The sequence below is a fragment of the Taudactylus pleione genome, unplaced genomic scaffold (assembly GCF_031769625.1).
Source record: "Taudactylus pleione unplaced genomic scaffold, aTauple2 ptg000063l, whole genome shotgun sequence".
Classification (NCBI taxonomy): domain Eukaryota; kingdom Metazoa; phylum Chordata; class Amphibia; order Anura; family Myobatrachidae; genus Taudactylus; species Taudactylus pleione.
In genome coordinates this window covers 4,859,753-4,882,988 of record NW_028284465.1, presented here as the reverse complement: position 1 = coordinate 4,882,988, position 23,236 = coordinate 4,859,753, and the positions used below count along the sequence as shown (strand labels likewise).

At 47.0% G+C, this 23,236-nt stretch overlaps 1 protein-coding gene across 2 annotated transcripts in view; it reads left to right on the top strand.

Annotated features, from left to right (window-relative positions):
* The window catches only part of DRC1 (dynein regulatory complex subunit 1), a 183,987-nt gene that overhangs the window by 82,720 nt on the left and 78,031 nt on the right, over positions 1-23,236 (top strand). The window lies entirely within an intron of this gene.

Here is a 23,236-nt window from a genome sequence, read left to right as displayed (position 1 = left end):
GGCCCATTGTTCTGTAATGTTCCCCAATAGGCGCTTCTGTGTGTGACTCAGTATCAGGCCCATTGTTCTGTAATGTTCCCCAATAGGTGCTTCTGTGTGTGATCAGTATCAGGCACATTGTTCTGTAATGTTCCCCAATAGGTGTTTCTGTGTGTGATCAGTATCAGGCACATTGTTCTGTAATGTTCCCCAATAGGCGCTTCTGTGTGTGATCAGTATCAGGCACATTGTTCTGTAATGTTCCCCAATAGGCGCTTCTGTGTGTGATCAGTATCAGGCACATTGTTCTGTAATGTTCCCCAATAGGAGCTTCTGTGTGTGACTCAGTATCAGGCACATTGTTCTGTAATGTTCCCCAATAGGCGCTTCTGTGTGTGACTCAGTATCAGGCACATTGTTCTGTAATGTTCCCCAATAGGTGCTTCTGTGTGTGATCAGTATCAGGCCCATTGTTCTGTAATGTTCCCCAATAGGTGCTTCTGTGTGTGACTCAGTATCAGGCCCATTGTTCTGTAATGTTCCCCAATAGGCGCTTCTGTGTGTGATCAGTATCAGGCCCATTGTTCTGTAATGTTCCCCAATAGGAGCTTCTGTGTGTGATCAGTATCAGGCCCATTGTTCTGTAATGTTCCCCAATAGGAGCTTCTGTGTGTGATCAGTATCAGGCACATTGTTCTGTAATGTTCCCCAATAGGCGCTTCTGTGTGTGACTCAGTATCAGGCTCATTGTTCTGTAATGTTCCCCAATAGGAGCTTCTGTGTGTGACTCAGTATCAGGCACATTGTTCTGTAATGTTCCCCAATAGGAGCTTCTGTGTGTGACTCAGTATCAGGCACATTGTTCTGTAATGTTCCCCAATAGGAGCTTCTGTGTGTGATCAGTATCAGGCACATTGTTCTGTCATGTTCCCCAATAGGCGCTTCTGTGTGTGACTCAGTATCAGGCCCATTGTTCTGTAATGTTCCCCAATAGGCGCTTCTGTGTGTGACTCAGTATCAGGCCCATTGTTCTGTAATGTTCCCCAATAGGTGCTTCTGTGTGTGACTCAGTATCAGGCACATTGTTCTGTAATGTTCCCCAATAGGCGCTTCTGTGTGTGACTCAGTATCAGGCCCATTGTTCTGTCATGTTCCCCAATAGGCGCTTCTGTGTGTGACTCAGTATCAGGCCCATTGTTCTGTAATGTTCCCCAATAGGTGCTTCTGTGTGTGACTCAGTATCAGGCACATTGTTCTGTAATGTTCCCCAATAGGCGCTTCTGTGTGTGACTCAGTATCAGGCACATTGTTCTGTAATGTTCCCCAATAGGCGCTTCTGTGTGTGATCAGTATCAGGCACATTGTTCTGTAATGTTCCCCAATAGGCGCTTCTGTGTGTGACTCAGTATCAGGCCCATTGTTCTGTCATGTTCCCCAATAGGCGCTTCTGTGTGTGACTCAGTATCAGGCCCATTGTTCTGTAATGTTCCCCAATAGGTGCTTCTGTGTGTGACTCAGTATCAGGCACATTGTTCTGTAATGTTCCCCAATAGGCGCTTCTGTGTGTGACTCAGTATCAGGCCCATTGTTCTGTAATGCTCCCCAATAGGTGCTTCTGTGTGTGATCAGTATCAGGCACATTGTTCTGTAATGCTCCCCAATAGGAGCTTCTGTGTGTGATCAGTATCAGGCCCATTGTTCTGTAATGTTCCCCAATAGGTGCTTCTGTGTGTGACTCAGTATCAGGCCCATTGTTCTGTAATGTTCCCCAATAGGCGCTTCTGTGTGTGACTCAGTATCAGGCCCATTGTTCTGTAATGTTCCCCAATAGGAGCTTCTGTGTGTGATCAGTATCAGGCCCATTGTTCTGTAATGTTCCCCAATAGGTGCTTCTGTGTGTGACTCAGTATCAGGCACATTGTTCTGTAATGTTCCCCAATAGGCGCTTCTGTGTGTGACTCAGTATCAGGCACATTGTTCTGTAATGTTCCCCAATAGGCGCTTCTGTGTGTGATCAGTATCAGGCACATTGTTCTGTAATGTTCCCCTATAGGTGCTTCTGTGTGTGACTCAGTATCAGCCACATTGTTCTGTAATGTTCCCCAATAGGTGCTTCTGTGTGTGATCAGTATCAGGCACATTGTTCTGTAATGTTCCCCAATAGGAGCTTCTGTGTGTGATCAGTATCAGGCACATTGTTCTGTAATGTTCCCCAAAGGTGCTTCTGTGTGTGATCACTATCAGGCCCATTGTTCTGTAATGTTCCCCAATAGGCGCTTCTGTGTGTGATCAGTATCAGGCCCATTGTTCTGTAATGTTCCCCAATAGGTGCTTCTGTGTATGACTCAGTATCAGGCACATTGTTCTGTAATGTTCCCCAATAGGCGCTTCTGTGTGTGATCAGTATCAGGCCCATTGTTCTGTAATGTTCCCCAATAGGTGCTTCTGTGTGTGATCAGTATCAGGCCCATTGTTCTGTAATGTTCCCCAATAGGTGCTTCTGTGTGTGACTCAGTATCAGGCACATTGTTCTGTAATGTTCCCCAATAGGAGCTTCTGTGTGTGATCAGTATCAGGCCCATTGTTCTGTAATGTTCCCCAATAGGCGCTTCTGTGTGTGATCAGTATCAGGCCCATTGTTCTGTAATGCTCCCCAATAGGTGCTTCTGTGTGTGATCAGTATCAGGCCCATTGTTCTGTAATGTTCCCCAATAGGTGCTTCTGTGTATGACTCAGTATCAGGCACATTGTTCTGTAATGTTCCCCAATAGGTGCTTCTGTGTGTGATCAGTATCAGGCCCATTGTTCTGTAATGTTCCCCAATAGGTGCTTCTGTGTGTGACTCAGTATCAGGCACATTGTTCTGTAATGTTCCCCAATAGGTGCTTCTGTGTGTGACTCAGTATCAGGCCCATTGTTCTGTAATGCTCCCCAATAGGTGCTTCTGTGTGTGACTCAGTATCAGGCCCTTTGTTCTGTAATGTTCCCCAATAGGTGCTTCTGTGTGTGATCAGTATCAGGCACATTGTTCTGTAATGTTCCCCAATAGGAGCTTCTGTGTGTGATCAGTATCAGGCACATTGTTCTGTAATGCTCCCCAATAGGTGCTTCTGTGTGTGACTCAGTATCAGGCACATTGTTCTGTAATGTTCCCCAATAGGTGCTTCTGTGTGTGACTCAGTATCAGGCCCATTGTTCTGTAATGCTCCCCAATAGGTGCTTCTGTGTGTGACTCAGTATCAGGCCCATTGTTCTGTAATGTTCCCCAATAGGTGCTTCTGTGTGTGATCAGTATCAGGCACATTGTTCTGTAATGCTCCCCAATAGGTGCTTCTGTGTGTGATCAGTATCAGGCCCATTGTTCTGTAATGTTCCCCAATAGGCGCTTCTGTGTGTGACTCAGTATCAGGCACATTGTTCTGTAATGTTCCCCAATAGGAGCTTCTGTGTGTGACTCAGTATCAGGCACATTGTTCTGTAATGTTCCCCAATTGGCCCTTCTGTGTGTGACTCAGTATCAGGCACATTGGCCCTCATTCAGAGCCGCTCGTTAGCGGCAGTACGCTCGTTCCGAGCGATGTTTGCACATCTGCGCATGCGTACGGTTTTTAGTACGCATGCGCGAACCAGTCAGTGCGGCCGAAAATCGTTTGTACGCTATATAGCGAGTGCCTGCTATTTTGAGTGACAGAATGAGGCGTATGTGGGTGGTAACAGGGGAAGGTGCTTGAAAATGGGGAGTGGAGATCCGAACGCAGGCGTGCTTAAAGGTCAAAACGGGCGTTTTATGGGTGTGCATAATTAAAACAGCAGCGTCATTGACCACGTCACTGGGTTATTTTATAGCCAGAACTGCTCGCAAATTTGTGGTAGCAAACACCAACCACAAGAATAGCGAGCAGTTCATACGCTGGTCGATGTACTCGATTAATCTAATAAATAGCGGACATGACGTATGGTGCGAGCGGCCAGGGGGCGTTTTTAACAAATAAACGAGCGTATGTTTTGCTCGTTCGTTCAGACTTAGAGGTGTGAACAGACTGCAATGTGCGTACGGATCATTTGAATAGCCACCCCTTGTTTTTAAACGAACGACCGCAAATAGCGAACGGCTCTGAATGAGGGCCATTGTTCTGTAATGTTCCCCAATAGGTGCTTCTGTGTGTGATCAGTATCAGGCCCATTGTTCTGTAATGTTCCCCAATAGGCGCTTCTGTGTGTGACTCAGTATCAGGCCCATTGTTCTGTAATGTTCCCCAATAGGCGCTTCTGTGTGTGATCAGTATCAGGCACATTGTTCTGTAATGTTCCCCAATAGGAGCTTCTGTGTGTGATCAGTATCAGGCACATTGTTCTGTAATGTTCCCCAATAGGCGCTTCTGTGTGTGATCAGTATCAGGCCCATTGTTCTGTAATGTTCCCCAATAGGCGCTTCTGTGTGTGATCAGTATCAGGCACATTGTTCTGTCATGCTCCCCAATAGGTGCTTCTGTGTGTGATCAGTATCAGGCCCATTGTTCTGTAATGTTCCCCAATAGGTGCTTCTGTGTGTGATCAGTATCAGGCACATTGTTCTGTAATGTTCCCCAATAGGCGCTTCTGTGTGTGATCAGTATCAGGCACATTGTTCTGTAATGTTCCCCTATAGGTGCTTCTGTGTGTGATCAGTATCAGGCACATTGTTCTGTAATGTTCCCCAATAGGAGCTTCTGTGTGTGACTCAGTATCAGGCACATTGTTCTGTAATGTTCCCCTATAGGTGCTTCTGTGTGTGATCAGTATCAGGCACATTGTTTTGTAATGTTCCCCAATAGGCGCTTCTGTGTGTGATTCAGTATCAGGCACATTGTTCTGTAATGTTCCCCAATAGGCGCTTCTGTGTGTGACTCAGTATCAGGCACATTGTTCTGTAATGTTCCCCAATAGGTGCTTCTGTGTGTGATCAGTATCAGGCACATTGTTCTGTAATGTTCCCCAATAGGCGCTTCTGTGTGTGACTCAGTATCAGGCACATTGTTCTGTAATGCTCCCAATAGGTGCTTCTGTGTGTGACTCAGTATCAGGCACATTGTTCTGTAATGTTCCCCAATAGGCGCTTCTGTGTGTGATCAGTATCAGGCCCATTGTTCTGTAATGTTCCCCAATAGGTGCTTCTGTGTGTGATCAGTATCAGGCACATTGTTCTGTAATGTTCCCCAATAGGCGCTTCTGTGTGTGACTCAGTATCAGGCCCATTGTTCTGTAATGTTCCCCAATAGGTGCTTCTGTGTGTGACTCAGTATCAGGCCCATTGTTCTGTAATGTTCCCCAATAGGTGCTTCTGTGTGTTATCAGTATCAGGCACATTGTTCTGTAATGTTCCCCAATAGGCGCTTCTGTGTGTGATCAGTATCAGGCACATTGTTCTGTAATGTTCCCCAATAGGCGCTTCTGTGTGTGACTCAGTATCAGGCACATTGTTCTGTAATGTTCCCCAATAGGTGCTTCTGTGTGTTATCAGTATCAGGCACATTGTTCTGTAATGTTCCCCAATAGGCGCTTCTGTGTGTGATCAGTATCAGGCACATTGTTCTGTAATGTTCCCCAATAGGCGCTTCTGTGTGTGACTCAGTATCAGGCCCATTGTTCTGTAATGTTCCCCAATAGGTGCTTCTGTGTGTGATCAGTATCAGGCACATTGTTCTGTAATGTTCCCCAATAGGTGCTTCTGTGTGTGATCAGTATCAGGCACATTGTTCTGTAATGTTCCCCAATAGGCGCTTCTGTGTGTGATCAGTATCAGGCCCATTGTTCTGTAATGTTCCCCAATAGGCGCTTCTGTGTGTGACTCAGTATTAGGCCCATTGTTCTGTAATGTTCCCCAATAGGCGCTTCTGTGTGTGATCAGTATCAGGCACATTGTTCTGTAATGTTCCCCTATAGGTGCTTCTGTGTGTGATCAGTATCAGGCACATTGTTCTGTAATGTTCCCCTATAGGTGCTTCTGTGTGTGATCAGTATCAGGCACATTGTTCTGTAATGTTCCCCAATAGGAGCTTCTGTGTGTGACTCAGTATCAGGCACATTGTTCTGTAATGTTCCCCAATAGGCGCTTCTGTGTGTGATCAGTATCAGGGACATTGTTCTGTAATGTTCCCCAATAGGTGCTTCTGTGTGTGACTCAGTATCAGGCCCATTGTTCTGTAATGCTCCCCAATAGGTGCTTCTGTGTGTGATCAGTATCAGGCACATTGTTCTGTAATGTTCCCCAATAGGCGCTTCTGTGTGTGACTCAGTATCAGGCCCATTGTTCTGTAATGTTCCCCAATAGGTGCTTCTGTGTGTTATCAGTATCAGGCACATTGTTCTGTAATGTTCCCCAATAGGCGCTTCTGTGTGTGATCAGTATCAGGCACATTGTTCTGTAATGTTCCCCAATAGGTGCTTCTGTGTGTGACTCAGTATCAGGCACATTGTTCTGTAATGTTCCCCAATAGGTGCTTCTGTGTGTGACTCAGTATCAGGCACATTGTTCTGTAATGCTCCCCAATAGGTGCTTCTGTGTGTGACTCAGTATCAGGCCCATTGTTCTGTAATGTTCCCCAATAGGCGCTTCTGTGTGTGACTCAGTATCAGGCCCATTGTTCTGTAATGTTCCCCAATAGGTGCTTCTGTGTGTGATCAGTATCAGGCACATTGTTCTGTAATGTTCCCCAATAGGCCCTTCTGTGTGTGACTCAGTATCAGGCACATTGTTCTGTAATGTTCCCCAATAGGTGCTTCTGTGTGTGACTCAGTATCAGGCCCATTGTTCTGTAATGTTCCCCAATAGGTGCTTCTGTGTGTGACTCAGTATCAGGCACATTGTTCTGTAATGCTCCCCAATAGGTGCTTCTGTGTGTGACTCAGTATCAGGCCCATTGTTCTGTAATATTCCCCAATAGGTGCTTCTGTGTGTGACTCAGTATCAGGCACATTGTTCTGTAATGCTCCCCAATAGGCGTTTCTGTGTGTGATCAGTATCAGGCACATTGTTCTGTAATGTTCCCCAATAGGTGCTTCTGTGTGTGACTCAGTATCAGGCCCATTGTTCTGTAATGCTCCCCAATAGGTGCTTCTGTGTGTGACTCAGTATCAGGCACATTGTTCTGTAATGCTCCCCAATAGGCGCTTCTGTGTGTGACTCAGTATCAGGGACATTGGCCCTCATTCAGAGCCGTACGCTCTGAGCAGAGCGCACGCTCTGAATGAGGGCCGGGCTCCATTTTCATGGAGCGTCCTCCTGGACGCTCGTATAGCTGTGGGTCACCACCCACAGGCTATACGAGCGTGCATTGTGATGGTCGCGATGGTCGAGACCATCGCGACCATCGAATTTGCGAGCCGGAGCCTGCGGTTGAGGTTTTCAACCGCAAGCTCCGGAGTGATTTTGGCTCTATCAGAGCCAAAATCACTCCCACTGACATCACTAGTGATGTCAGTGGGCCGGCTTCTGACGGGAGGCGTTCCCGTGGGAACGCCCCTGTCAGGGAGGCACGCCCCCGGCACGCCCACCAAAGGGGGCGTGCTGTCAATCAACATTGACAGCACGCCCCCTTTGATCGGACACAACGAGCGAAGGACTTTCCTTCGCTCGTCGCGTCTGGCGCATGCGCACGACGGAGCTCCCTCCGTCGTGCGCAAGCTCAGTCCATAACATCGACCCACTTGCGAGCGGACAGCCGCTCGCGAGTGGGTCTGAATCAGGCCCATTGTTCTGTAATGCTCCCCAATAGGTGCTTCTGTGTGTGATCAGTATCAGGCCCATTGTTCTGTAATGTTCCCCAATAGGTGCTTCTGTGTGTGACTCAGTATCAGGCACATTGTTCTGTAGTGCTCCCCAATAGGTGCTTCTGTGTGTGACTCAGTATCAGGCACATTGTTCTGTAATGTTCCCCAATAGGAGCTTCTGTGTGTGACTCAGTATCAGGCACATTGTTCTGTAATGTTCCCCAATAGGTGCTTCTGTGTGTGACTCAGTATCAGGCCCATTGTTCTGTAATGTTCCCCAATAGGCGCTTCTGTGTGTGATCAGTATCAGGCCCATTGTTCTGTAATGTTCCCCAATAGGTGCTTCTGTGTGTGACTCAGTATCAGGCACATTGTTCTGTAATGTTCCCCAATAGGCGCTTCTGTGTGTGACTCAGTATCAGGCCCATTGTTCTGTAATGTTCCCCAATAGGCGCTTCTGTGTGTGACTCAGTATCAGGGACATTGTTCTGTAATGTTCCCCAATAGGTGCTTCTGTGTGTGATCAGTATCAGGCACATTGTTCTGTAATGTTCCCCAATAGGTGCTTCTGTGTGTGACTCAGTATCAGGCACATTGTTCTGTAATGTTCCCCAATAGGAGCTTCTGTGTGTGATCAGTATCAGGCCCATTGTTCTGTAATGTTCCCCAATAGGTGCTTCTGTGTGTGACTCAGTATCAGGCCCATTGTTCTGTAATGTTCCCCAATAGGCGCTTCTGTGTGTGATCAGTATCAGGCACATTGTTCTGTAATGTTCCCCAATAGGTGCTTCTGTGTGTGATCAGTATCAGGCACATTGTTCTGTAATGTTCCCCAATAGGCGCTTCTGTGTGTGACTCAGTATCAGGCCCATTGTTCTGTAATGTTCCCCAATAGGTGCTTCTGTGTGTGACTCAGTATCAGGCCCATTGTTCTGTAATGTTCCCCAATAGGTGCTTCTGTGTGTGACTCAGTATCAGGCCCATTGTTCTGTAATGTTCCCCAATAGGTGCTTCTGTGTGTGATCAGTATCAGGCACATTGTTCTGTAATGTTCCCCAATAGGTGCTTCTGTGTGTGATCAGTATCAGGCACATTGTTCTGTAATGTTCCCCAATAGGCGCTTCTGTGTGTGATCAGTATCAGGCACATTGTTCTGTAATGTTCCCCAATAGGTGCTTCTGTGTGTGACTCAGTATCAGGCACATTGTTCTGTAATGTTCCCCAATAGGCGCTTCTGTGTGTGACTCAGTATCAGGCACATTGTTCTGTAATGTTCCCCAATAGGCGCTTCTGTGTGTGATCAGTATCAGGCACATTGTTCTGTAATGTTCCCCTATAGGCGCTTCTGTGTGTGACTCAGTATCAGGCACATTGTTCTGTAATGTTCCCCAATAGGCGCTTCTGTGTGTGATCAGTATCAGGCACATTGTTCTGTAATGCTCCCCTATAGGTGCTTCTGTGTGTGATCAGTATCAGGCACATTGGCCCTCATTCAGAGCCATTCGCTATTTGCGGTCGTTCGTTTAAAAACAAGGGGTGGCTATTCAAATGATCCGTACGCACATTGCAGTCTGTTCACACCTCTAAGTCTGAACGAACGAGCAAAACATACGCTCGTTTATTTGTTAAAAACGCCCCCTGGCCGCTCGCACCATACGTCATGTCCGCTATTTATTAGATTAATCGAGTACATCGACCAGCGTATGAACTGCTCGCTATTCTTGTGGTTGGTGTTTGCTACCACAAATTTGCGAGCAGTTCTGGCTATAAAATAACCCAGTGACGTGGACAATGACGCTACTGTTTTAAATATACACACCCATAAAACGCCCGTTTTGACCTTTAAGCACGCCTGCGTTCGGATCTCCACTCCCCATTTTCAAGCACCTTCCCCTGTTACCACTCACATACGCCTCATTCTGTCACTCAAAATAGCAGGCACTCGCAATATAGCGTACAAACGATTTTCGGCCGCACTGACTAGTTCGCGCATGCGTACTAAAAAGCGTACGCATGCGCAGATGTGCAAACATCGCTCGGAACGAGCGTACTGCCGCTAACGAGCGGCTCTGAATGAGGGCCATTGTTCTGTAATGTTCCCCAATAGGTGCTTCTGTTTGTGATCAGTATCAGGCCCATTGTTCTGTAATGTTCCCCAATAGGCGCTTCTGTGTGTGACTCAGTATCATGCACATTGTTCTGTAATGCTCCCCAATAGGTGCTTCTGTGTGTGACTCAGTATCAGGCACATTGTTCTGTAATGTTCCCCAATAGGCGCTTCTGTGTGTGACTCAGTATCAGGGACATTGTTCTGTAATGTTCCCCAATAGGAGCTTCTGTGTGTGACTCAGTATCAGGCACATTGTTCTGTAATGTTCCCCAATAGGTGCTTCTGTGTGTGACTCAGTATCAGGCACATTGTTCTGTAATGTTCCCCAATAGGCGCTTCTGTGTGTGACTCAGTATCAAGCCCATTGTTCTGTAATGTTCCCCAATAGGCGCTTCTGTGTGTGATCAGTATCAGGCACATTGTTCTGTAATGTTCCCCAATAGGAGCTTCTGTGTGTGACTCAGTATCAGGCACATTGTTCTGTAATGTTCCCCAATAGGTGCTTCTGTGTGTGACTCAGTATCAGGCACATTGTTCTGTAATGTTCCCCAATAGGCGCTTCTGTGTGTGACTCAGTATCAGGCCCATTGTTCTGTAATGTTCCCCAATAGGCGCTTCTGTGTGTGATCAGTATCAGGCCCATTGTTCTGTAATGTTCCCCAATAGGTGCTTCTGTGTGTGACTCAGTATCAGGCACATTGTTCTGTAATGTTCCCCAATAGGTGTTTCTGTGTGTGACTCAGTATCAGGCACATTGTTCTGTAATGTTCCCCAATAGGTGCTTCTGTGTGTGACTCAGTATCAGGCCCATTGTTCTGTAATGTTCCCCAATAGGTGCTTCTGTGTGTGACTCAGTATCAGGCCCATTGTTCTGTAATGTTCCCCAATAGGAGCTTCTGTGTGTGACTCAGTATCAGGCCCATTGTTCTGTAATGTTCCCCAATAGGCGCTTCTGTGTGTGATCAGTATCAGGCACATTGTTCTGTAATGTTCCCCAATAGGAGCTTCTGTGTGTGATCAGTATCAGGCACATTGTTCTGTAATGCTCCCCAATAGGTGCTTCTGTGTGTGACTCAGTATCAGGCCCATTGTTCTGTAATGTTCCCCAATAGGTGCTTCTGTGTGTGATCAGTATCAGGCACATTGTTCTGTAATGTTCCCCAATAGGAGCTTCTGTGTGTGATCAGTATCAGGCACATTGTTCTGTAATGTTCCCCAATAGGCGCTTCTGTGTGTGACTCAGTATCAGGCACATTGTTCTGTAATGTTCCCCAATAGGAGCTTCTGTGTGTGATCAGTATCAGGCACATTGTTCTGTAATGTTCCCCAATAGGCGCTTCTGTGTGTGATCAGTATCAGGCACATTGTTCTGTAATGTTCCCCAATAGGTGCTTCTGTGTGTGATCAGTATCAGGCCCATTGTTCTGTAATGTTCCCCAATAGGCGCTTCTGTGTGTGACTCAGTATCAGGCACATTATTCTGTAATGTTCCCCAATAGGTGCTTCTGTGTGTGATCAGTATCAGGCACATTATTCTGTAATGTTCCCCAATAGGCGCTTCTGTGTGTGACTCAGTATCAGGCCCATTGTTCTGTAATGTTCCCCAATAGGCGCTTCTGTGTGTGACTCAGTATCAGGCACATTGTTCTGTAATGTTCCCCAATAGGAGCTTCTGTGTGTGACTCAGTATCAGGCACATTGTTCTGTAATGCTCCCCAATAGGCGCTTCTGTGTGTGACTCAGTATCAGGCCCATTGTTCTGTAATGTTCCCCAATAGGAGCTTCTGTGTGTGACTCAGTATCAGGCCCATTGTTCTGTAATGCTCCCCAATAGGAGCTTCTGTGTGTGACTTAGTATCAGGCACATTGTTCTGTAATGTTCCCCAATAGGAGCTTCTGTGTGTGATCAGTATCAGGCACATTGTTCTGTAATGTTCCCCAATAGGCGCTTCTGTGTGTGATCAGTATCAGGCACATTGTTCTGTAATGTTCCCCAATAGGCGCTTCTGTGTGTGATCAGTATCAGGCCCATTGTTCTGTAATGTTCCCCAATAGGAGCTTCTGTGTGTGACTCAGTATCAGGCACATTGTTCTGTAATGCTCCCCAATAGGTGCTTCTGTGTGTGACTCAGTATCAGGCCCATTGTTCTGTAATGTTCCCCAATAGGTGCTTCTGTGTGTGATCAGTATCAGGCCCATTGTTCTGTAATGTTCCCCAATAGGTGCTTCTGTGTGTGATCAGTATCAGGCCCATTGTTCTGTAATGTTCCCCAAAGGTGCTTCTGTGTGTGACTCAGTATCAGGCCCATTGTTCTGTAATGCTCCCCAATAGGTGCTTCTGTGTGTGACTCAGTATCAGGCACATTGTTCTGTAATGTTCCCCAATAGGAGCTTCTGTGTGTGATCAGTATCAGGCCCATTGTTCTGTAATGTTCCCCAATAGGTGCTTCTGTGTGTGACTCAGTATCAGGCCCATTGTTCTGTCATGTTCCCCAATAGGTGCTTCTGTGTGTGACTCAGTATCAGGCACATTGTTCTGTAATTTTCCCCAATAGGCGCTTCTGTGTGTGACTCAGTATCAGGCCCATTGTTCTGTAATGTTCCCCAATAGGCGCTTCTGTGTGTGACTCAGTATCAGGCCCATTGTTCTGTCATGTTCCCCAATAGGTGCTTCTGTGTGTGACTCAGTATCAGGCCCATTGTTCTGTAATGTTCCCCAATAGGTGCTTCTGTGTGTGATCAGTATCAGGCACATTGTTCTGTAATGTTCCCCAATAGGTGCTTCTGTGTGTGATCAGTATCAGGCACATTGTTCTGTAATGTTCCCCAATAGGCGCTTCTGTGTGTGATCAGTATCAGGCCCATTGTTCTGTAATGTTCCCCAATAGGCGCTTCTGTGTGTGACTCAGTATTAGGCCCATTGTTCTGTAATGTTCCCCAATAGGCGCTTCTGTGTGTGATCAGTATCAGGCACATTGTTCTGTAATGTTCCCCTATAGGTGCTTCTGTGTGTGATCAGTATCAGGCACATTGTTCTGTAATGTTCCCCTATAGGTGCTTCTGTGTGTGATCAGTATCAGGCACATTGTTCTGTAATGTTCCCCAATAGGAGCTTCTGTGTGTGACTCAGTATCAGGCACATTGTTCTGTAATGTTCCCCAATAGGCGCTTCTGTGTGTGATCAGTATCAGGCCCATTGTTCTGTAATGTTCCCCAATAGGTGCTTCTGTGTGTGACTCAGTATCAGGCCCATTGTTCTGTAATGCTCCCCAATAGGTGCTTCTGTGTGTGATCAGTATCAGGCACATTGTTCTGTAATGTTCCCCAATAGGCGCTTCTGTGTGTGACTCAGTATCAGGCCCATTGTTCTGTAATGTTCCCCAATAGGTGCTTCTGTGTGTTATCAGTATCAGGCACATTGTTCTGTAATGTTCCCCAATAGGCGCTTCTGTGTGTGATCAGTATCAGGCACATTGTTCTGTAATGTTCCCCAATAGGTGCTTCTGTGTGTGACTCAGTATCAGGCACATTGTTCTGTAATGTTCCCCAATAGGTGCTTCTGTGTGTGACTCAGTATCAGGCACATTGTTCTGTAATGCTCCCCAATAGGTGCTTCTGTGTGTGACTCAGTATCAGGCCCATTGTTCTGTAATGTTCCCCAATAGGCGCTTCTGTGTGTGACTCAGTATCAGGCCCATTGTTCTGTAATGTTCCCCAATAGGTGCTTCTGTGTGTGATCAGTATCAGGCACATTGTTCTGTAATGTTCCCCAATAGGCCCTTCTGTGTGTGACTCAGTATCAGGCACATTGTTCTGTAATGTTCCCCAATAGGTGCTTCTGTGTGTGACTCAGTATCAGGCCCATTGTTCTGTAATGTTCCCCAATAGGTGCTTCTGTGTGTGACTCAGTATCAGGCACATTGTTCTGTAATGCTCCCCAATAGGTGCTTCTGTGTGTGACTCAGTATCAGGCCCATTGTTCTGTAATATTCCCCAATAGGTGCTTCTGTGTGTGACTCAGTATCAGGCACATTGTTCTGTAATGCTCCCCAATAGGCGTTTCTGTGTGTGATCAGTATCAGGCACATTGTTCTGTAATGTTCCCCAATAGGTGCTTCTGTGTGTGACTCAGTATCAGGCCCATTGTTCTGTAATGCTCCCCAATAGGTGCTTCTGTGTGTGACTCAGTATCAGGCACATTGTTCTGTAATGCTCCCCAATAGGCGCTTCTGTGTGTGACTCAGTATCAGGGACATTGGCCCTCATTCAGAGCCGTACGCTCTGAGCAGAGCGCACGCTCTGAATGAGGGCCGGGCTCCATTTTCATGGAGCGTCCTCCTGGACGCTCGTATAGCTGTGGGTCACCACCCACAGGCTATACGAGCGTGCATTGTGATGGTCGCGATGGTCGAGACCATCGCGACCATCGAATTTGCGAGCCGGAGCCTGCGGTTGAGGTTTTCAACCGCAAGCTCCGGAGTGATTTTGGCTCTATCAGAGCCAAAATCACTCCCACTGACATCACTAGTGATGTCAGTGGGCCGGCTTCTGACGGGAGGCGTTCCCGTGGGAACGCCTCTGTCAGGGAGGCACGCCCCCGGCACGCCCACCAAAGGGGGCGTGCTGTCAATCAACATTGACAGCACGCCCCCTTTGATCGGACACAACGAGCGAAGGACTTTCCTTCGCTCGTCGCGTCTGGCGCATGCGCACGACGGAGCTCCCTCCGTCGTGCGCAAGCTCAGTCCATAACATCGACCCACTTGCGAGCGGACAGCCGCTCGCGAGTGGGTCTGAATCAGGCCCATTGTTCTGTAATGCTCCCCAATAGGTGCTTCTGTGTGTGATCAGTATCAGGCCCATTGTTCTGTAATGTTCCCCAATAGGTGCTTCTGTGTGTGACTCAGTATCAGGCACATTGTTCTGTAGTGCTCCCCAATAGGTGCTTCTGTGTGTGACTCAGTATCAGGCACATTGTTCTGTAATGTTCCCCAATAGGAGCTTCTGTGTGTGATCAGTATCAGGCCCATTGTTCTGTAATGTTCCCCAATAGGCGCTTCTGTGTGTGATCAGTATCAGGCCCATTGTTCTGTAATGCTCCCCAATAGGCGCTTCTGTGTGTGACTCAGTATCAGGCACATTGTTCTGTAATGTTCCCCAATAGGCGCTTCTGTGTGTGACTCAGTATCAGGCCCATTGTTCTGTAATGTTCCCCAATAGGCGCTTCTGTGTGTGATCAGTATCAGGCCCATTGTTCTGTAATGTTCCCCAATAGGTGCTTCTGTGTGTGACTCAGTATCAGGCACATTGTTCTGTAATGTTCCCCAATAGGCGCTTCTGTGTGTGACTCAGTATCAGGCCCATTGTTCTGTAATGTTCCCCAATAGGCGCTTCTGTGTGTGACTCAGTATCAGGGACATTGTTCTGTAATGTTCCCCAATAGGTGCTTCTGTGTGTGATCAGTATCAGGCACATTGTTCTGTAATGTTCCCCAATAGGTGCTTCTGTGTGTGACTCAGTATCAGGCACATTGTTCTGTAATGTTCCCCAATAGGCGCTTCTGTGTGTGACTCAGTATCAGGCCCATTGTTCTGTAATGTTCCCCAATAGGTGCTTCTGTGTGTGATCAGTATCTGGCCCATTGTTCTGTAATGCTCCCCAATAGGCGCTTCTGTGTGTGACTCAGTATCAGGCACATTGTTCTGTAATGTTCCCCTATAGGTGCTTCTGTGTGTGATCAGTATCAGGCCCATTGTTCTGTAATGTTCCCCAATAGGTGCTTCTGTGTGTGACTCAGTATCAGGCACATTGTTCTGTAATGTTCCCCAATAGGTGTTTCTGTGTGTGACTCAGTATCAGGCACATTGTTCTGTAATGTTCCCCAATAGGTGCTTCTGTGTGTGACTCAGTATCAGGCCCATTGTTCTGTAATGTTCCCCAATAGGTGCTTCTGTGTGTGACTCAGTATCAGGCCCATTGTTCTGTAATGTTCCCCAATAGGAGCTTCTGTGTGTGACTCAGTATCAGGCCCATTGTTCTGTAATGTTCCCCAATAGGCGCTTCTGTGTGTGATCAGTATCAGGCACATTGTTCTGTAATGTTCCCCAATAGGAGCTTCTGTGTGTGATCAGTATCAGGCACATTGTTCTGTAATGCTCCCCAATAGGTGCTTCTGTGTGTGACTCAGTATCAGGCCCATTGTTCTGTAATGTTCCCCAATAGGTGCTTCTGTGTGTGATCAGTATCAGGCACATTGTTCTGTAATGTTCCCCAATAGGAGCTTCTGTGTGTGATCAGTATCAGGCACATTGTTCTGTAATGTTCCCCAATAGGCGCTTCTGTGTGTGACTCAGTATCAGGCACATTGTTCTGTAATGTTCCCCAATAGGAGCTTCTGTGTGTGATCAGTATCAGGCACATTGTTCTGTAATGTTCCCCAATAGGCGCTTCTGTGTGTGATCAGTATCAGGCACATTGTTCTGTAATGTTCCCCAATAGGTGCTTCTGTGTGTGATCAGTATCAGGCCCATTGTTCTGTAATGTTCCCCAATAGGCGCTTCTGTGTGTGACTCAGTATCAGGCACATTATTCTGTAATGTTCCCCAATAGGTGCTTCTGTGTGTGATCAGTATCAGGCACATTATTCTGTAATGTTCCCCAATAGGCGCTTCTGTGTGTGACTCAGTATCAGGCCCATTGTTCTGTAATGTTCCCCAATAGGCGCTTCTGTGTGTGACTCAGTATCAGGCACATTGTTCTGTAATGTTCCCCAATAGGAGCTTCTGTGTGTGACTCAGTATCAGGCACATTGTTCTGTAATGCTCCCCAATAGGCGCTTCTGTGTGTGACTCAGTATCAGGCCCATTGTTCTGTAATGTTCCCCAATAGGAGCTTCTGTGTGTGACTCAGTATCAGGCCCATTGTTCTGTAATGCTCCCCAATAGGAGCTTCTGTGTGTGACTTAGTATCAGGCACATTGTTCTGTAATGTTCCCCAATAGGAGCTTCTGTGTGTGATCAGTATCAGGCACATTGTTCTGTAATGTTCCCCAATAGGCGCTTCTGTGTGTGATCAGTATCAGGCACATTGTTCTGTAATGTTCCCCAATAGGCGCTTCTGTGTGTGATCAGTATCAGGCCCATTGTTCTGTAATGTTCCCCAATAGGAGCTTCTGTGTGTGACTCAGTATCAGGCACATTGTTCTGTAATGCTCCCCAATAGGTGCTTCTGTGTGTGACTCAGTATCAGGCCCATTGTTCTGTAATGTTCCCCAATAGGTGCTTCTGTGTGTGATCAGTATCAGGCCCATTGTTCTGTAATGTTCCCCAATAGGTGCTTCTGTGTGTGATCAGTATCAGGCCCATTGTTCTGTAATGTTCCCCAAAGGTGCTTCTGTGTGTGACTCAGTATCAGGCCCATTGTTCTGTAATGCTCCCCAATAGGTGCTTCTGTGTGTGACTCAGTATCAGGCACATTGTTCTGTAATGTTCCCCAATAGGAGCTTCTGTGTGTGATCAGTATCAGGCCCATTGTTCTGTAATGTTCCCCAATAGGTGCTTCTGTGTGTGACTCAGTATCAGGCCCATTGTTCTGTCATGTTCCCCAATAGGTGCTTCTGTGTGTGACTCAGTATCAGGCACATTGTTCTGTAATTTTCCCCAATAGGCACTTCTGTGTGTGACTCAGTATCAGGCCCATTGTTCTGTAATGTTCCCCAATAGGCGCTTCTGTGTGTGACTCAGTATCAGGCCCATTGTTCTGTCATGTTCCCCAATAGGTGCTTCTGTGTGTGACTCAGTATCAGGCCCATTGTTCTGTAATGTTCCCCAATAGGTGCTTCTGTGTGTGATCAGTATCAGGCACATTGTTCTGTAATGTTCCCCAATAGGTGCTTCTGTGTGTGATCAGTATCAGGCACATTGTTCTGTAATGTTCCCCAATAGGCGCTTCTGTGTGTGATCAGTATCAGGCCCATTGTTCTGTAATGTTCCCCAATAGGCGCTTCTGTGTGTGACTCAGTATTAGGCCCATTGTTCTGTAATGTTCCCCAATAGGCGCTTCTGTGTGTGATCAGTATCAGGCACATTGTTCTGTAATGTTCCCCTATAGGTGCTTCTGTGTGTGATCAGTATCAGGCACATTGTTCTGTAATGTTCCCCTATAGGTGCTTCTGTGTGTGATCAGTATCAGGCACATTGTTCTGTAATGTTCCCCAATAGGAGCTTCTGTGTGTGACTCAGTATCAGGCACATTGTTCTGTAATGTTCCCCAATAGGCGCTTCTGTGTGTGATCAGTATCAGGCCCATTGTTCTGTAATGTTCCCCAATAGGTGCTTCTGTGTGTGACTCAGTATCAGGCCCATTGTTCTGTAATGCTCCCCAATAGGTGCTTCTGTGTGTGATCAGTATCAGGCACATTGTTCTGTAATGTTCCCCAATAGGCGCTTCTGTGTGTGACTCAGTATCAGGCCCATTGTTCTGTAATGTTCCCCAATAGGTGCTTCTGTGTGTTATCAGTATCAGGCACATTGTTCTGTAATGTTCCCCAATAGGCGCTTCTGTGTGTGATCAGTATCAGGCACATTGTTCTGTAATGTTCCCCAATAGGTGCTTCTGTGTGTGACTCAGTATCAGGCACATTGTTCTGTAATGTTCCCCAATAGGTGCTTCTGTGTGTGACTCAGTATCAGGCACATTGTTCTGTAATGCTCCCCAATAGGTGCTTCTGTGTGTGACTCAGTATCAGGCCCATTGTTCTGTAATGTTCCCCAATAGGCGCTTCTGTGTGTGACTCAGTATCAGGCCCATTGTTCTGTAATGTTCCCCAATAGGTGCTTCTGTGTGTGATCAGTATCAGGCACATTGTTCTGTAATGTTCCCCAATAGGCCCTTCTGTGTGTGACTCAGTATCAGGCACATTGTTCTGTAATGTTCCCCAATAGGTGCTTCTGTGTGTGACTCAGTATCAGGCCCATTGTTCTGTAATGTTCCCCAATAGGTGCTTCTGTGTGTGACTCAGTATCAGGCACATTGTTCTGTAATGCTCCCCAATAGGTGCTTCTGTGTGTGACTCAGTATCAGGCCCATTGTTCTGTAATATTCCCCAATAGGTGCTTCTGTGTGTGACTCAGTATCAGGCACATTGTTCTGTAATGCTCCCCAATAGGCGTTTCTGTGTGTGATCAGTATCAGGCACATTGTTCTGTAATGTTCCCCAATAGGTGCTTCTGTGTGTGACTCAGTATCAGGCCCATTGTTCTGTAATGCTCCCCAATAGGTGCTTCTGTGTGTGACTCAGTATCAGGCACATTGTTCTGTAATGCTCCCCAATAGGCGCTTCTGTGTGTGACTCAGTATCAGGGACATTGGCCCTCATTCAGAGCCGTACGCTCTGAGCAGAGCGCACGCTCTGAATGAGGGCCGGGCTCCATTTTCATGGAGCGTCCTCCTGGACGCTCGTATAGCTGTGGGTCACCACCCACAGGCTATACGAGCGTGCATTGTGATGGTCGCGATGGTCGAGACCATCGCGACCATCGAATTTGCGAGCCGGAGCCTGCGGTTGAGGTTTTCAACCGCAAGCTCCGGAGTGATTTTGGCTCTATCAGAGCCAAAATCACTCCCACTGACATCACTAGTGATGTCAGTGGGCCGGCTTCTGACGGGAGGCGTTCCCGTGGGAACGCCTCTGTCAGGGAGGCACGCCCCCGGCACGCCCACCAAAGGGGGCGTGCTGTCAATCAACATTGACAGCACGCCCCCTTTGATCGGACACAACGAGCGAAGGACTTTCCTTCGCTCGTCGCGTCTGGCGCATGCGCACGACGGAGCTCCCTCCGTCGTGCGCAAGCTCAGTCCATAACATCGACCCACTTGCGAGCGGACAGCCGCTCGCGAGTGGGTCTGAATCAGGCCCATTGTTCTGTAATGCTCCCCAATAGGTGCTTCTGTGTGTGATCAGTATCAGGCCCATTGTTCTGTAATGTTCCCCAATAGGTGCTTCTGTGTGTGACTCAGTATCAGGCACATTGTTCTGTAGTGCTCCCCAATAGGTGCTTCTGTGTGTGACTCAGTATCAGGCACATTGTTCTGTAATGTTCCCCAATAGGAGCTTCTGTGTGTGATCAGTATCAGGCCCATTGTTCTGTAATGTTCCCCAATAGGCGCTTCTGTGTGTGATCAGTATCAGGCCCATTGTTCTGTAATGCTCCCCAATAGGCGCTTCTGTGTGTGACTCAGTATCAGGCACATTGTTCTGTAATGTTCCCCAATAGGCGCTTCTGTGTGTGACTCAGTATCAGGCCCATTGTTCTGTAATGTTCCCCAATAGGCGCTTCTGTGTGTGATCAGTATCAGGCCCATTGTTCTGTAATGTTCCCCAATAGGTGCTTCTGTGTGTGACTCAGTATCAGGCACATTGTTCTGTAATGTTCCCCAATAGGCGCTTCTGTGTGTGACTCAGTATCAGGCCCATTGTTCTGTAATGTTCCCCAATAGGCGCTTCTGTGTGTGACTCAGTATCAGGGACATTGTTCTGTAATGTTCCCCAATAGGTGCTTCTGTGTGTGATCAGTATCAGGCACATTGTTCTGTAATGTTCCCCAATAGGTGCTTCTGTGTGTGACTCAGTATCAGGCACATTGTTCTGTAATGTTCCCCAATAGGCGCTTCTGTGTGTGACTCAGTATCAGGCCCATTGTTCTGTAATGTTCCCCAATAGGTGCTTCTGTGTGTGATCAGTATCTGGCCCATTGTTCTGTAATGCTCCCCAATAGGCGCTTCTGTGTGTGACTCAGTATCAGGCACATTGTTCTGTAATGTTCCCCTATAGGTGCTTCTGTGTGTGATCAGTATCAGGCACATTGTTCTGTAATGCTCCCCAATAGGAGCTTCTGTTTGTGACTCAGTATCAGGCACATTGTTCTGTAATGTTCCCCAATAGGAGCTTCTGTGTGTGATCAGTATCAGGCCCATTGTTCTGTAATGTTCCCCAATAGGTGCTTCTGTGTGTGACTCAGTATCAGGCCCATTGTTCTGTAATGTTCCCCAATAGGCGCTTCTGTGTGTGATCAGTATCAGGCACATTGTTCTGTAATGTTCCCCAATAGGTGCTTCTGTGTGTGATCAGTATCAGGCACATTGTTCTGTAATGTTCCCCAATAGGCGCTTCTGTGTGTGACTCAGTATCAGGCCCATTGTTCTGTAATGTTCCCCAATAGGTGCTTCTGTGTGTGACTCAGTATCAGGCCCATTGTTCTGTAATGTTCCCCAATAGGTGCTTCTGTGTGTGACTCAGTATCAGGCCCATTGTTCTGTAATGTTCCCCAATAGGTGCTTCTGTGTGTGATCAGTATCAGGCACATTGTTCTGTAATGTTCCCCAATAGGTGCTTCTGTGTGTGATCAGTATCAGGCACATTGTTCTGTAATGTTCCCCAATAGGCGCTTCTGTGTGTGATCAGTATCAGGCACATTGTTCTGTAATGTTCCCCAATAGGTGCTTCTGTGTGTGACTCAGTATCAGGCACATTGTTCTGTAATGTTCCCCAATAGGCGCTTCTGTGTGTGACTCAGTATCAGGCACATTGTTCTGTAATGTTCCCCAATAGGCGCTTCTGTGTGTGATCAGTATCAGGCACATTGTTCTGTAATGTTCCCCTATAGGCGCTTCTGTGTGTGACTCAGTATCAGGCACATTGTTCTGTAATGTTCCCCAATAGGCGCTTCTGTGTGTGATCAGTATCAGGCACATTGTTCTGTAATGCTCCCCTATAGGTGCTTCTGTGTGTGATCAGTATCAGGCACATTGGCCCTCATTCAGAGCCATTCGCTATTTGCGGTCGTTCGTTTAAAAACAAGGGGTGGCTATTCAAATGATCCGTACGCACATTGCAGTCTGTTCACACATCTAAGTCTGAACGAACGAGCAAAACATACGCTCGTTTATTTGTTAAAAACGCCCCCTGGCCGCTCGCACCATACGTCATGTCCGCTATTTATTAGATTAATCGAGTACATCGACCAGCGTATGAACTGCTCGCTATTCTTGTGGTTGGTGTTTGCTACCACAAATTTGCGAGCAGTTCTGGCTATAAAATAACCCAGTGACGTGGACAATGACGCTACTGTTTTAAATATACACACCCATAAAACGCCCGTTTTGACCTTTAAGCACGCCTGCGTTCGGATCTCCACTCCCCATTTTCAAGCACCTTCCCCTGTTACCACCCACATACGCCTCATTCTGTCACTCAAAATAGCAGGCACTCGCAATATAGCGTACAAACGATTTTCGGCCGCACTGACTAGTTCGCGCATGCGTACTAAAAAGCGTACGCATGCGCAGATGTGCAAACATCGCTCGGAACGAGCGTACTGCCGCTAACGAGCGGCTCTGAATGAGGGCCATTGTTCTGTAATGTTCCCCAATAGGTGCTTCTGTTTGTGATCAGTATCAGGCCCATTGTTCTGTAATGTTCCCCAATAGGCGCTTCTGTGTGTGACTCAGTATCATGCACATTGTTCTGTAATGCTCCCCAATAGGTGCTTCTGTGTGTGACTCAGTATCAGGCACATTGTTCTGTAATGTTCCCCAATAGGCGCTTCTGTGTGTGACTCAGTATCAGGGACATTGTTCTGTAATGTTCCCCAATAGGAGCTTCTGTGTGTGACTCAGTATCAGGCACATTGTTCTGTAATGTTCCCCAATAGGTGCTTCTGTGTGTGACTCAGTATCAGGCACATTGTTCTGTAATGTTCCCCAATAGGCGCTTCTGTGTGTGACTCAGTATCAAGCCCATTGTTCTGTAATGTTCCCCAATAGGCGCTTCTGTGTGTGATCAGTATCAGGCACATTGTTCTGTAATGTTCCCCAATAGGAGCTTCTGTGTGTGACTCAGTATCAGGCACATTGTTCTGTAATGTTCCCCAATAGGTGCTTCTGTGTGTGACTCAGTATCAGGCACATTGTTCTGTAATGTTCCCCAATAGGCGCTTCTGTGTGTGACTCAGTATCAGGCCCATTGTTCTGTAATGTTCCCCAATAGGCGCTTCTGTGTGTGATCAGTATCAGGCCCATTGTTCTGTAATGTTCCCCAATAGGTGCTTCTGTGTGTGACTCAGTATCAGGCACATTGTTCTGTAATGTTCCCCAATAGGTGTTTCTGTGTGTGACTCAGTATCAGGCACATTGTTCTGTAATGTTCCCCAATAGGTGCTTCTGTGTGTGACTCAGTATCAGGCCCATTGTTCTGTAATGTTCCCCAATAGGTGCTTCTGTGTGTGATCAGTATCAGGCACATTGTTCTGTAATGTTCCCCAATAGGAGCTTCTGTGTGTGATCAGTATCAGGCACATTGTTCTGTAATGTTCCCCAATAGGCGCTTCTGTGTGTGACTCA